General features: G+C 42.9%; 1 long non-coding RNA gene across 1 annotated transcript; it reads left to right on the top strand.

Moving 5' to 3' along the window:
* The first annotated feature begins 1,490 nt into the window (after window positions 1–1,490).
* Window positions 1,491–8,087, top strand: LOC133271308 (uncharacterized). The gene is made up of 4 exons (XR_009744077.1): window positions 1,491–1,969; window positions 2,120–2,202; window positions 5,721–5,908; window positions 6,843–8,087. It is a non-coding gene; the product is annotated as an uncharacterized LOC133271308 (long non-coding RNA).
* Window positions 8,088–11,437: the final 3,350 nt, after the last annotated feature.

The raw sequence follows: 11,437 nt of genomic DNA, 5'->3' as shown, positions 1-11,437 counted from the left end.
GTCAGAAAATGTCGGGGAAGTGACCAAACCTTTTTGTCAATGGTTTAAAGCTGAGATAAGCCCCGAGTGTTTAAATTGGCAATTCTAATAGCTACCTCAATCCAATCCAATTCACAGCAGCTTGGCTTGTAAGGCAATCGGTGATACAGTGTTAATGCCAACTAATCTGATAAAAATTGACACAATGACAACGTTGGGCCATTAGTTACCAGCAGTTTTTATGTCTGTGTAAATCCATCGTGTTTTACAAGGTACATGGGATTCTGGGAGTCAGGGAATCCTTCTGTTTTTTCCGAACTGTGGAAATAAAGCGGTTTTGCCAGGGAAGCAAACTCATCCTCTTGCCGTGCGCGCTGCCTCTGAGCACGAGAGTGTTAAATGGCAAAATTCATCACAACTAATTTCTATTTGCCATCTATTAGGCTACATTGTTTTGTCCTCAACGTCAGGTTAAATAATGAACCTCTCGGAATAGAGTAAATTAACCTCCACTTTATGTTCATGTCATTGTCAAATGGAAACATCACTTGTACAAATGAAAAAGATTCATTAGTAAAGCTAATGCATAGGCTCCACTCCAGTAAAAGATAAGAGCGATTGAGGCCTTGTCATAATGCCGTGTTGAACCGCTGGCTTGTTATTTATGATGCCTGCCATAATCTTTGGAGATTATTTTCAGCAATGGTAATTAGCACACAATGCATCAGGAACAATTATGGAACAATGTCTTAGCTTGACAGGTATGCCACCCTGCTGCAGGCGAGCTATGATCCATGAGAAATTCAATCAAATCTGCATGCTGCAGGGAGTTTATTAATATTTCTCCTTCCAAGGCAGTTTGAAAGGCAGCTATGCTTGACCGGCCACCCAAAAATACTTAGCAGCGTGATATGAGTGTGCTCCTTGTTAATACACACCTATCTGCACAGAGCCTTCCTATGCACTTCCAGCTGATTAAAATAATGTCTGTGATTTTGCTGTTTACCACAGTGACGAGAAAATTGCTACCTCCCCTCGCTGGCCACGGGGCCTCATTCAGGGTAGGCTGTTGCTAAAGGAGCTCTGTAACGAAGTGGCAAATTCCTGCACTGACACAAATCCTGTAAGTCTGCTCAAAGCAGTGGGACTATGCTGATTTACAACTCCTTACATCCCAGTTTAGGAATCAAAGTATCCCCGATGAAGGCAATTTTCCACTGAATAGCACAAATGCAACAGCGTGGCAGTTTCTTGTTTCTGTGTGAAGCCTCTCACGAGAAATCTGGGGCATCAACAGTGCACAAAGGAGAGGTGCCGTTGAGGAGCATTGCACGTGGATGGCAAGTGTGGGACAGTTTAGAGGTTGGACATCAAAGATCCTTGGAGCAATGATGGTTATTGGGCCCCCCAGGCAGGATCAGTGTGGAGCAAGGGGAGTCTCATCTTTGCTGCCCTATTTGAGCTGTAAAGTGTCCTCTTGCCACCCCTTATCCACTCCCCTAAAAAAGTTGTTGCCAGGTGGCTGAATGCAGCTTCCATCCTGCACAGGATGCAGGAGCTCAGGAATGCAGGATGGGGCTGTGGGAATTACCAGCTCCTGTAGAGAGTTATGGGAGATAAGTGGGAATTGGGGTCATCTGAGCTGGCTTTATAAACCTGAAGGCTTGGGACAGTCCTCTTTCCTGCTGGCAACTTCCATGACTTACAGCAGCATCTCATTTCAATGGTCAGTGGAAGGATCACCTCTCTTTTTCCAGGCTACCTAGGCTATCTTAGGGCTCCATAAATGCCAGACAGTAGCAGGAGACTGAGATCACAGAAGGCATATAAAGCCTAAATTCTTCTGTGGCTGAGGAAGGTAGGACCCCAAACGCATTTAGGAGTGTTGTGACTCCAGCTGATCTGCCATGAACCACTTTATTTCCATAGGGTTCAGAGAATTCCTGCCATGTGACTGCTCATTACTTCCGTGAGCCAGCACAAAGTTAATGTATGTGGCACATGCGGTGGTTGTAGCCCCCCCCCACAGTGTAGATGTAGCATCTGTGGCTACAACTGATTTTAGTACCTGCTGAATAATCCTTCTGATGTTTTAGAGACAATGGCACATGCACCATCGTTTTGTTGTTTTCTTTTTCAGTAGTGGCATGTGGATCTTCCAGCCAACTTCTAGACCTGCCTAGGAGTGCACAGCAGAACTGTACAAGATGGGGCCAAGCTGAGGTGAGGAGATACACAAATCATGTATCAGTCTTTAGAAATTCAGTAGTTTTCTAGCTTCATTAAAAAATAACAGTACAAAGCCAGAGAGCACCTTGGCCACATCTTAAGAGGACTTTGGCTTCATGTTTCTGGGCAACCTGATACAGTTGAAGACGTCCCTGCTCAGTGCAGTGGGGCTGGACTAGATGACCTTTGAAGGTCCCTTCCAACCCAGTTTATTCTGATTCTGTGTTTCTTAGATATGCAGATTGAGATAACTGCCTGATAAATACTGTTTAACATCTTCTTTGGTTACTGATAGACTGGGGGATACTTTATCATCCTCATTTAATAAAAATACATCACTCTGCTTCTTTCTACGTGCAGAAGTGGAAGTGCTAAATGCACATTTCTGCCCATTCTGCATCATTATTAATGATTTATCATTGTCATCCTTTAATAGGCTTATATAATGATTAGGATTTCTTTTGTTCTTAATAATGCTTAAAGATCATTAAGAAAGAGTATTCATGCGCACATGTCAGCGGGTGAAGAGACACCCTTAACACAGGGGGACATCCTGGGTGGAGAGCAAGAATGTGGAAAGGATGGCTGGTTGCATTTAGCAGCACCGACCATGTTATAAAATCATCAGTCGGAAAGGAATTGTTGCTTTTTGTTTATTTTAACATCATTTTCCATGGGGACTGCTGCTAGGGGCTGAAAGGCACGTCTGAGTTGTGTTTTTCTCTAATGCAAACATTGTTCGGTACTTCTGTTGCACACAAGCTCTTTCCTTCCTCCTGTTTGGTATTTAAATGTATGGATGGCTTGTGATTAGGAGCAGGTGGAGGGGGAGAACAGGACAAAGTGATTTTAAGTCACTCCTCTTTTGTGCCACCATCTGTTCCTGGGCTGGAGTGAAAGTGAATGCACACAAAACTGATCGGCACCATAACTTTTCCAAAGAAAATGAGGATGATCAGGAGAATCCCAGGGGACATAGGCCTGATGGGAGAGGTCACACCCTCCTCCTCTATACCCTGACAGATTGCTGTGCTGCTTTTCTGCTTGGAACAGACAAGCCACCATTTATTAATTATGGGTTGTTCTGCTGCTGAACCTAAAACTTGGGCCCCCCCTGTGCTCGGTGCTGTATTAACACAGAGCTCAGCGGCAGTCATTGGCCCCAAAGACCTTACAGTTTGCATGTAAGAATAAAGAAAACAGATGGATACAACAAACCGACTGCAGGAGCATGAAGTAACCATGAGACAATTATGATCCGTTAAACTATTCAGGTCAGGAAATGCACTGCAATACTATCCTCAATTGAAACACTAGAAGGATGCTAAATGGGCAGAGGGCAGAGTGTAATGATTAGATTTGGGACAATGGATTGAACGTTCTATTGCAGACATTGCCACAGGATTTTTAATGATCAGTTTTGATTATGGCTTGTGTTTTACATACTACCCAAGGAACCTGTATCTCCAGTTGCTTTATAGCTCCTTGATGTGCACCTTGTGAAGACCTAGAGGGCTGGTATTTAACATTCACATTAATTTTGATGAGATATTCTGTGATAATAAAGCAGCGATAAGCACTGAACTGATCACTGGGGCTTGCACATCTCAGAAGTTGAGTATCTCCCCTCAGAAAACAGCTTTGGTTGCCGTAGCCATCCCTGCAAAACATACCTGCCACTCCACATACCAAAAAGCACTGAAAGTTGTTTGGGAACAGGCTCAGGATGTTCCAAAGGCATTTGCTCAGTGTGTGAGTCAGCTCAAGGTGAGGGACCTTTAGAGGGCACTGAAAAATACCTAGCCGGGCTTCTAGATTCTACACTGATGGTGCTGTGGACATGGCACCTGGCAGAAAGAAGCCTAACGTGATTCCAACCCCAAATTTAGCACAGGGACTGTGCTTCACGTGGGCAGAGCCTAAAAAGAGTGCAGGATACAAGCAGCTAGTTGTGAAGCTGGAGATGTGTGGTGTGTGCAGGTACCTGCAGCCCTTCTGCGCTCAGGAGCAGCCTAAGCTTTGTGTGCTCCTCACTTGCCTTCTGTCCAGCACCTACTTGCTCAGTGCAGAGCAACACTAGACATCATGCTGTGGTATCCAGCTGAGAAGATCCCTATGGACATTCTTGAGGGACTGAAGACAGTATCAGCCTACCAAGCTAATGAATGCTTTCCACCTCTGCCCACCTCAAGGAAGGCCGAGGTCCGTCAACAGCTGTCTGCTTGCTTTTAATGGACTTCTCTGAAGGTGATGCTGGCCTGAGATCTTCAGTGATGCTGCTGCAAACATCCAGTGAATAAGGACAGAGTGAGGATTTCCCTTAGAGGCTTTGAATAGTTCGTTGCTCAGAGTAAAGTGTCTGCCTGTTGCTTGAGGAGCCTGTCCAGATAGCGGGCTTTGCTGTACTTGTACTCACCTTCTATGAATGTTTGGGTTGGCTCCAACCTATTGTAGCTCTCCAGAGTTTTACAACTTTAAATCAGGTATTCAGTGGTCTCTGACTCCACGTTGGTCCATAGAGCCAAACCCTGACAAAAACTGTTTAATGCCTTATACAAGTTATTTTCTTTTTAATGATTCCGGCCAGAGATGCTGAGTTGAAGAACCAAACTAATTTCATGTGCTTCTCCAACACCCCATTATGACATTTATGACATATTTTTCTGTTTAGAGGGATGATTTTTTCCAGATGCCAGCACATCTAAAACTACCTAATGAGATTTCCACAGATGTAGAGCTTAAAACCGTCTACAGTATTCTTATTTTTCTCTCTAAGTGATGATGCTTTCCAACTGAAACATTTCCCGTATAAAGCACTAGAAACAGTTCAATGTGTATCAGATTCATAGACAGAAAAGCTTGTTCATTTTAAGGCAGGTATTGTAATTGAGTCTTGGATTTTCTACCACTTGATTTGAAATGAGTTTTTTTCTTTGGTGTTGGTCAAGATTTAAAGACCAAATTCCAGATCTGGAGTTCAAGGTGGACAGGGATCACTTCAAAGGCTCTGTACCTCTTCTCTGCAGTAACACCACTTCCCTACACATAGTGTCTTGCCTTCTGCATTGCAAAGAAGGTATCATTGGATCTGTTTTACGCTAGGAAAAGCCAGGAACAGAAAGATGAAGTGACCAGTGGGTCAATCTCCCTCTTTTCTCCATGGCTGGGAGAAGCCTTTGTTTCTTTGAGGACAGTTGATGCTTTCCCTGTCTTGTTATTTTCATCCTTTGCAGGATGGTGATGGTGAGTGGTCTCTACAGGGTGGACTCTACCCCTCTACTCCCTGCTCTTTTTCCCCTAGTCTTCCCATTTAGGAGGGAGGAAACTAGGCTGAGAATTGTTTACCCCACCAGATGAGGCACTGTGCAAGGTCATTTAGGGTCCCCAGAAGAAAACCAGGCAGATGCAATGTGGTTGTTATTTGATGAGAGCCTCAGCAAGGCAGGATGTTTATACTGCTGCTGGATGGTCATTTTCACCTTTGTTCTTTACACTTTTCTTTCCTAATGCAGCTGATGAGACCCATAGTTTGTTCAGGATCAGGAAAAACATCTGACTCCTTGAGAGCCATTCCCCTGGTGAATATGGAACAACACAAGCAAAAGATCTTGTGTTATTCTGTGGCTGGCACCAGGATTACTCTCTTGGATGTAATACCCAGGATGTGGAGACATGAGAAAGCTGTTCAACCATGTATTGGGTGGGTGTAAATCCTGCAACCTACTGCTTCCCCACATTTCTTCTGCTTTCACACAGAACAATTATTATATTTCAGTGAAGAATGACCCCTATTACACTTGAAATAAATTGCAGCATTGTCTGGAAATATTTAAGCCGAATCTCTTTCACTCCTGTAGGAGCAGAACACCCACAACCAAGGAAGGGAGGCTGGGCCGTTCCAGCACTGAACTCAGCCTTGCAGATGTCTGTCACCTGTTTCTAAGGAAATGTGCAAGTGTTTGGGAAAGAGCTGGGCTTCGTTGTTATTGTGGGAATCTGAAACCACTCTGAACTTTGCCCTTCTATCCCCTTTCCAAATTTCTTTTTCTGTTTTTTACAGAAGAGAAATTACTATGCTCATACTTCACTCACTGCTTTGCATTAAGGGCTCTCTTCTACAAAATGCCAAGTGCTCTTAACTCTTGTCCAAGCTCAAAGTTGCTCTGACCTTGCCAGAATTGAGCTATAAGATTCAGATTTGGCCATAAGCTAGAAAGTCAATCTCTAGCCCATGTTAACTGATCTCTTCAGGCAACACCCCCACTCCTGGCTGGGGAAGGGTGTCATTCAGCATGACACATGGTATTAATACGTAAGAACAGACCATACCTGCAGTAGTGTTTCCATTTGTGGGGCCCATACCTCTTGCACTACTCGGCAGTGTGCTAGGCAGGAAAATGAGTAGTGTGCCTTCAACCAGCTAGTGGGGCTGCTAAACAAGAAGCTATTGGTCCCTCATGGAGAAGGGCAGAAGCTGGATGCCTGTAGAACAGGAGAGAAAATCTTGTGGTCTGGATCTGGCCCCAATCTTTCTGAATAGCCCACAGCTAGGTTACTCCCTTTCCATTCTCACCAACTGCATGAGACTCTTAACTGAGCTCCATCACTAAAATCTTGTTCCTTCACCCCAGCAGTTTGGCAGGTCACTGTGCTTCTCAGGAATGCAAATAAGAGAAAGCCTTAGCAAGTGGAAAGCATGGTATGATGCTTGTCATGAGGAATCTTCCCAAACTAGTGCCATTGTTACGCAGCTGTCTGTCCTTCTCAGTCCAAGCACAATCATGTCTTGGAGAAGCTGCTTTCCAGGCTTCAGACTGTGAGCAGAGCTCATCTGACTCCTCCATGGGAAACAAACACGCTGCAGAGCTGGATGTTGTTTTACAGGAGAGGTGCCCCACATCTGGTACAACCTCATGGACACCAAGTTTAATAAATCAAGAGCAGGATCAAGACAATCATCCAGATGCTGTATTGGGTGGGACTGTCAGCTGGGATAATTTTGGATCCAGAAGCAGGTTCATGTCCCAGCAAATAAAAGAGGTATGGGTTTAGTTGGAGTTAAAGCCAGCTTGAATATCTGTCAACTGCTCCCTCAGTGGAATGTTTTGGTGTTAGAAGCTATCTAGAAGAGGGTGAGAATATTGTCCACCTTTGCATTTTGTGTAATAAAATGATCCCTGGTCAGCTGCCCGGTCAGTTAAGAATAATGCATCCACCACTTTGCATGATTAATCAGATGTCAGGATGTATGCTCCCTCCCAGCATATCATCCCATGGCAGCCAGCAGCGCGTTTACAAATGTAGAAAGAAAGAAAAAAAAAAGCAATAATAGGAAAAAGAATTATTTTTATGTGTACTTGTCTGAAGACATATTTTTCCATTCAGTAATTTGAAAAAAATAACCATCTGGAAAAAATCATATTATGGACAAGGCATGTCATGACATTTACAGCAAATATTTTTGCTGCTAGTATCAAAACCAGCCCTTTGCTCTATCAAGGGCTGAATATTCATATACACATAAATGTTCAGTAAATAAAAGGGCCTCTGTAGAAACTCCTTGCTGGGCAATCCTGCGCTCCCAGAGTTCACATTCTCATTTGTTTATACTTTTTTCAAACCCCTATTTTTTGCATCTCAGATGTAAGTGCCTGTAGTTCCTTTCCTTTGCCCTTTTGGTCTCAGGAGGATGACAATAAAAGGCACTTCTGTGGAAAAAGTCCTGATGTAAGTAAAGGTATCAGGAGGTTATGAGGTCATGAGCATAAATGAGGCAAATTTTCCAAAGAAATTATCAAGAAAATTTATAATCGTAGGCAGTCTTGTTGAGCCAGAAGAAGAAATTAAATGTGTGCATCGTGTGCCAGGTTTTGAGAGGGAGCAGAGAAAGAAACCAAACAGCTCCTGTCATCTTCTAGATTGGTTGGAGCCTCCTAAGTATGTTGGTCCCTGTAAGCTGCACTGTGGCAGCAGTGCTTGCGGTTGAATGACAACTCCCCTCTCTGTGGCACTCCTCCTATTGAGGTAGAAGAGCCTTTATTAAAACTCAGCACTCTTTTTGAGTCTAGAGGTTAATGTATGGGTTACATGAGGTGTACGTCTTGCACAGGGTCTTTTTCACATAGGCAGGATGCCCCCACTTTGGGTTATCTGCAGTCTGTGCATCCTACAGGATGTTTTCTCCTTTGGGGTATCTGGAGCACATTCCTGGGATGCTGCAGGGTCCAGTATCCGTACAGGTATCTGCATTCCTCTCCAAAGCAGCAGCTCTGAGGATACTGTTTCTGTAAAGATCATGCCTTGAAAAGGTGAGATGTCAGCATCTACACTGGGGTGGCACAAAGAAGGAAATTACGGCTTTGGTTTACAGAGCAGTAAGCAGTGGTGACATTGGCAGCCAGATGTTCCCAGGGTGTGGGTGTTTGGATGCACAGGTTTCCCTGAAGCCAGCCTCTGTCTGTTGAGAGGTTATGGGCTGTAACGTTCATACTGCTTGTAACATCCAATTACCATATGCACTATAAACTCATATATATCGTGGGCTTTGAATGTTCCTTTAAAAATATAATTTAATATATTAAACTATAGAAACTGTCAGGTAGTACTGATACTTATATTTCTTTATCGTATGTATTATCATACCTTTAAAATCTAAAAGGTTCTAGGAATTCTCCCTGTTTTGCATGGATTCTGAACATAACCTACTATTTTACTCAAGCAGGCACTTTGCAACTGTTACAGTTAATTTTAAATATATTTTCCTCTTAGCATCTTATGAGCACTGCCTCCCAAGGTGCCTCCACAAATGATGGAGGTAGCAGACAAGCAGTTGTTCTGTTTAGCCTCCTTGAAATGGTAACGTGGTAATTCTTAATCGCAGCATGTGACTCCTTTGACATAAAGGAAAAGTGATTCCTTCTCTGGGAGGAGGGGCAGTGGAAATGAATCTTCTTAACAAAAATCAATACCCCAAAATTTGAAATCAGTTGATGCAACTATCTGAGTTCAACTTGCTTATTAACAGACCTGACCAATCAGTTCCATGTGCTCCCTGTTGCTAAGTTGCCTCTATAAACAAATTGATTAATTGATTTATATTTTTCCCCCCAAGGCCTTTTAGTGTATAAGCAGGTCAGGCAGCTATGATTTCATTCTGCTCATCTGCTCAGCACTGGCTTTGTAAATCAGGTTGGAATCCCAGTTCTTCATCTCAAAGATCAGCAGTGTCATCTGAAAACTCAGAGAGAGAGGTGGATTCATGGAGAAACTTCAGCTCTCTGAGAAGATGGGGAAAGAGTGGGACTGGATTTCAGTGTGGGAGTGGAAACTATCCACCGTGTCCCTGAATTTGGAGTTCTTAGGTCAGAACCTGTCCTTATAGCTTCAGACTTAGTTTGAACTGGAAAAAAAAGTAAGGAATAAACGTACGGTTTTAATTTGGCTTTCTCTTCCAGCTGTTTCTGAGTGAGATCTTGACTGAAAATCTGTTTGAACTGGCTATATTAACCTACCTCTATGATTTGAGGCCAGATTCTAGTGAGAACAATGTCTGAGATTTTAGAGATGTCACAAATAGCCCTAGGCCTCAGTTTGCTATTAAATTTGTGTTTAATCTCGTCTCTACAGCAAAGCTGCCTTTGCAGATAGTCCTGGTGGCCCTATTGCTGGGCATGATTAGAAGCTGGGTCTGTTTTGCTCAGCATGTTACTGCTTGACAATTCACCACTGGGTTTTTGAAGCTGTGTTCCCGATGCCAGGCAGAAAGGCAGCCAGAGCAAGCCTCTTGCAGCTTCAAAGTCAGAAAACAAAGATATTCCCACAGTACACTGAACAAAATGAAAAAAAACAAACAAAATAAACCAAAAAGAAGAGGAAATCTAGAGTCTTCACTATGTCAGCAGTAGCAAAGGAGACAAAGGGCCAGGTCTGGAGCTGGCATAGCCACAGGGGAAGGAAGAACCACAGCTGCCTTTTATTGCAGAATGATGCAAGCTGGATGCAGGCAGCCCCTTTTAAACTTCCTTAAACCCGATCTATCTTCCTGCTACTCCACCCTATGTGACAGGCTGTTTTAAGAGGTAAGAAAAGCATCTTGCTAAATAGCTTTGGAGGCTTGCTGCCATTAGCAGAATGTTTAATTCCTTAGCAAATGATTTCTGGACTTAGTTATTTACTTAATTAGCTGTGATTGTATTGAATGAATTCCTAGTCTTAAAGCTGAATGGGAAGTATGCATGTGCAAAGACTAGGTACTGCAGGACCTGTGCAAATGGCAATTGATACCATGGAAGTGTGTGGAAATTACTGCTGGTGTGTGCCTTGGTAGGCTACTACTGGGGGAACAGGTTAACAGAAAAGGAGACTGGCAAGGTGGTCTTGAGTCTACTGGATGTATTAGTAAAGAGATCAAACCCAAAATGTTTTAGCCAAAATTTGAAATGTTTTCAGTTGTAAAAAGGCGTCTTTCCTGAATCTGGAAACACAAAATGAATTGGGTATCTAGGGGGTATTTTGGATTAAAATCAGCTATTTCAAAATGCTAATAGTTTATATACTGGCATGTCACTTCATGTACTTCTTTCCTTTCTGTTCCCCTACACCCTACTTAGATGAAGAAGCCAGAGAATGCAACAACAGCCGTATCTTTCTGGAATGGGTTCCTCCATATCTCCTCGGTTTTACTTTTCCTAAAGTTGTGGATTTTCTGGGTATTTTCACAATCTTTCAACTGCAAACAAACTGAAAAACAGCAGAAAATCAACTGGAAAAAAGAGAGTAAAAATGGAGGGGGAAAAATAGGGGAAGTATCAGTGATTCCATCACAGTAAGTTTCAAAACCTAGTGGAGAAATAAAAAGAAGGGGGAAAAAAAAAGGCTTTAGAAAAATCACCACAAATATTTCAGAGTGAAAGGTTTTGGAATAAAAAAAACTATGACATTTTTAAACAGTTCTTCTGTTTGTTTAAATCAGTTCCAGCGCTATCAAGTTAGCTTAGAAACAGAAGTGTTAGAGTCAAGAGGTTCAAAATGCAGCCTTTTAAAGAGCAAATTGAATTTCCAGAAGGATTTCATAGTCTTTTGTAGAGAAAGATTGATGCTTTTTGGGAGTCAAGGTTTGGACCAGGCTTGGGGTTTAAGGCTGAAATCACACGAACTTTGTTTCTGTAGTTTTTGGCTGCACAGCAGCAAACATCTTGCTCCATTATCTCGATTTGCAAAAGCATCACAA

The sequence above is a fragment of the Pezoporus flaviventris genome, unplaced genomic scaffold, assembly GCF_033815535.1.
Source record: "Pezoporus flaviventris isolate CSIRO_AGI_PZ_B2104156 unplaced genomic scaffold, CSIRO_AGI_Pfla_v1 ptg000023l, whole genome shotgun sequence".
In the NCBI taxonomy this organism is placed as follows: Eukaryota; Metazoa; Chordata; class Aves; order Psittaciformes; family Psittacidae; genus Pezoporus; species Pezoporus flaviventris.
The sequence above is the reverse complement of the archived record's forward strand: the minus strand, read 5'-3'. Positions and strand labels throughout refer to the sequence as shown.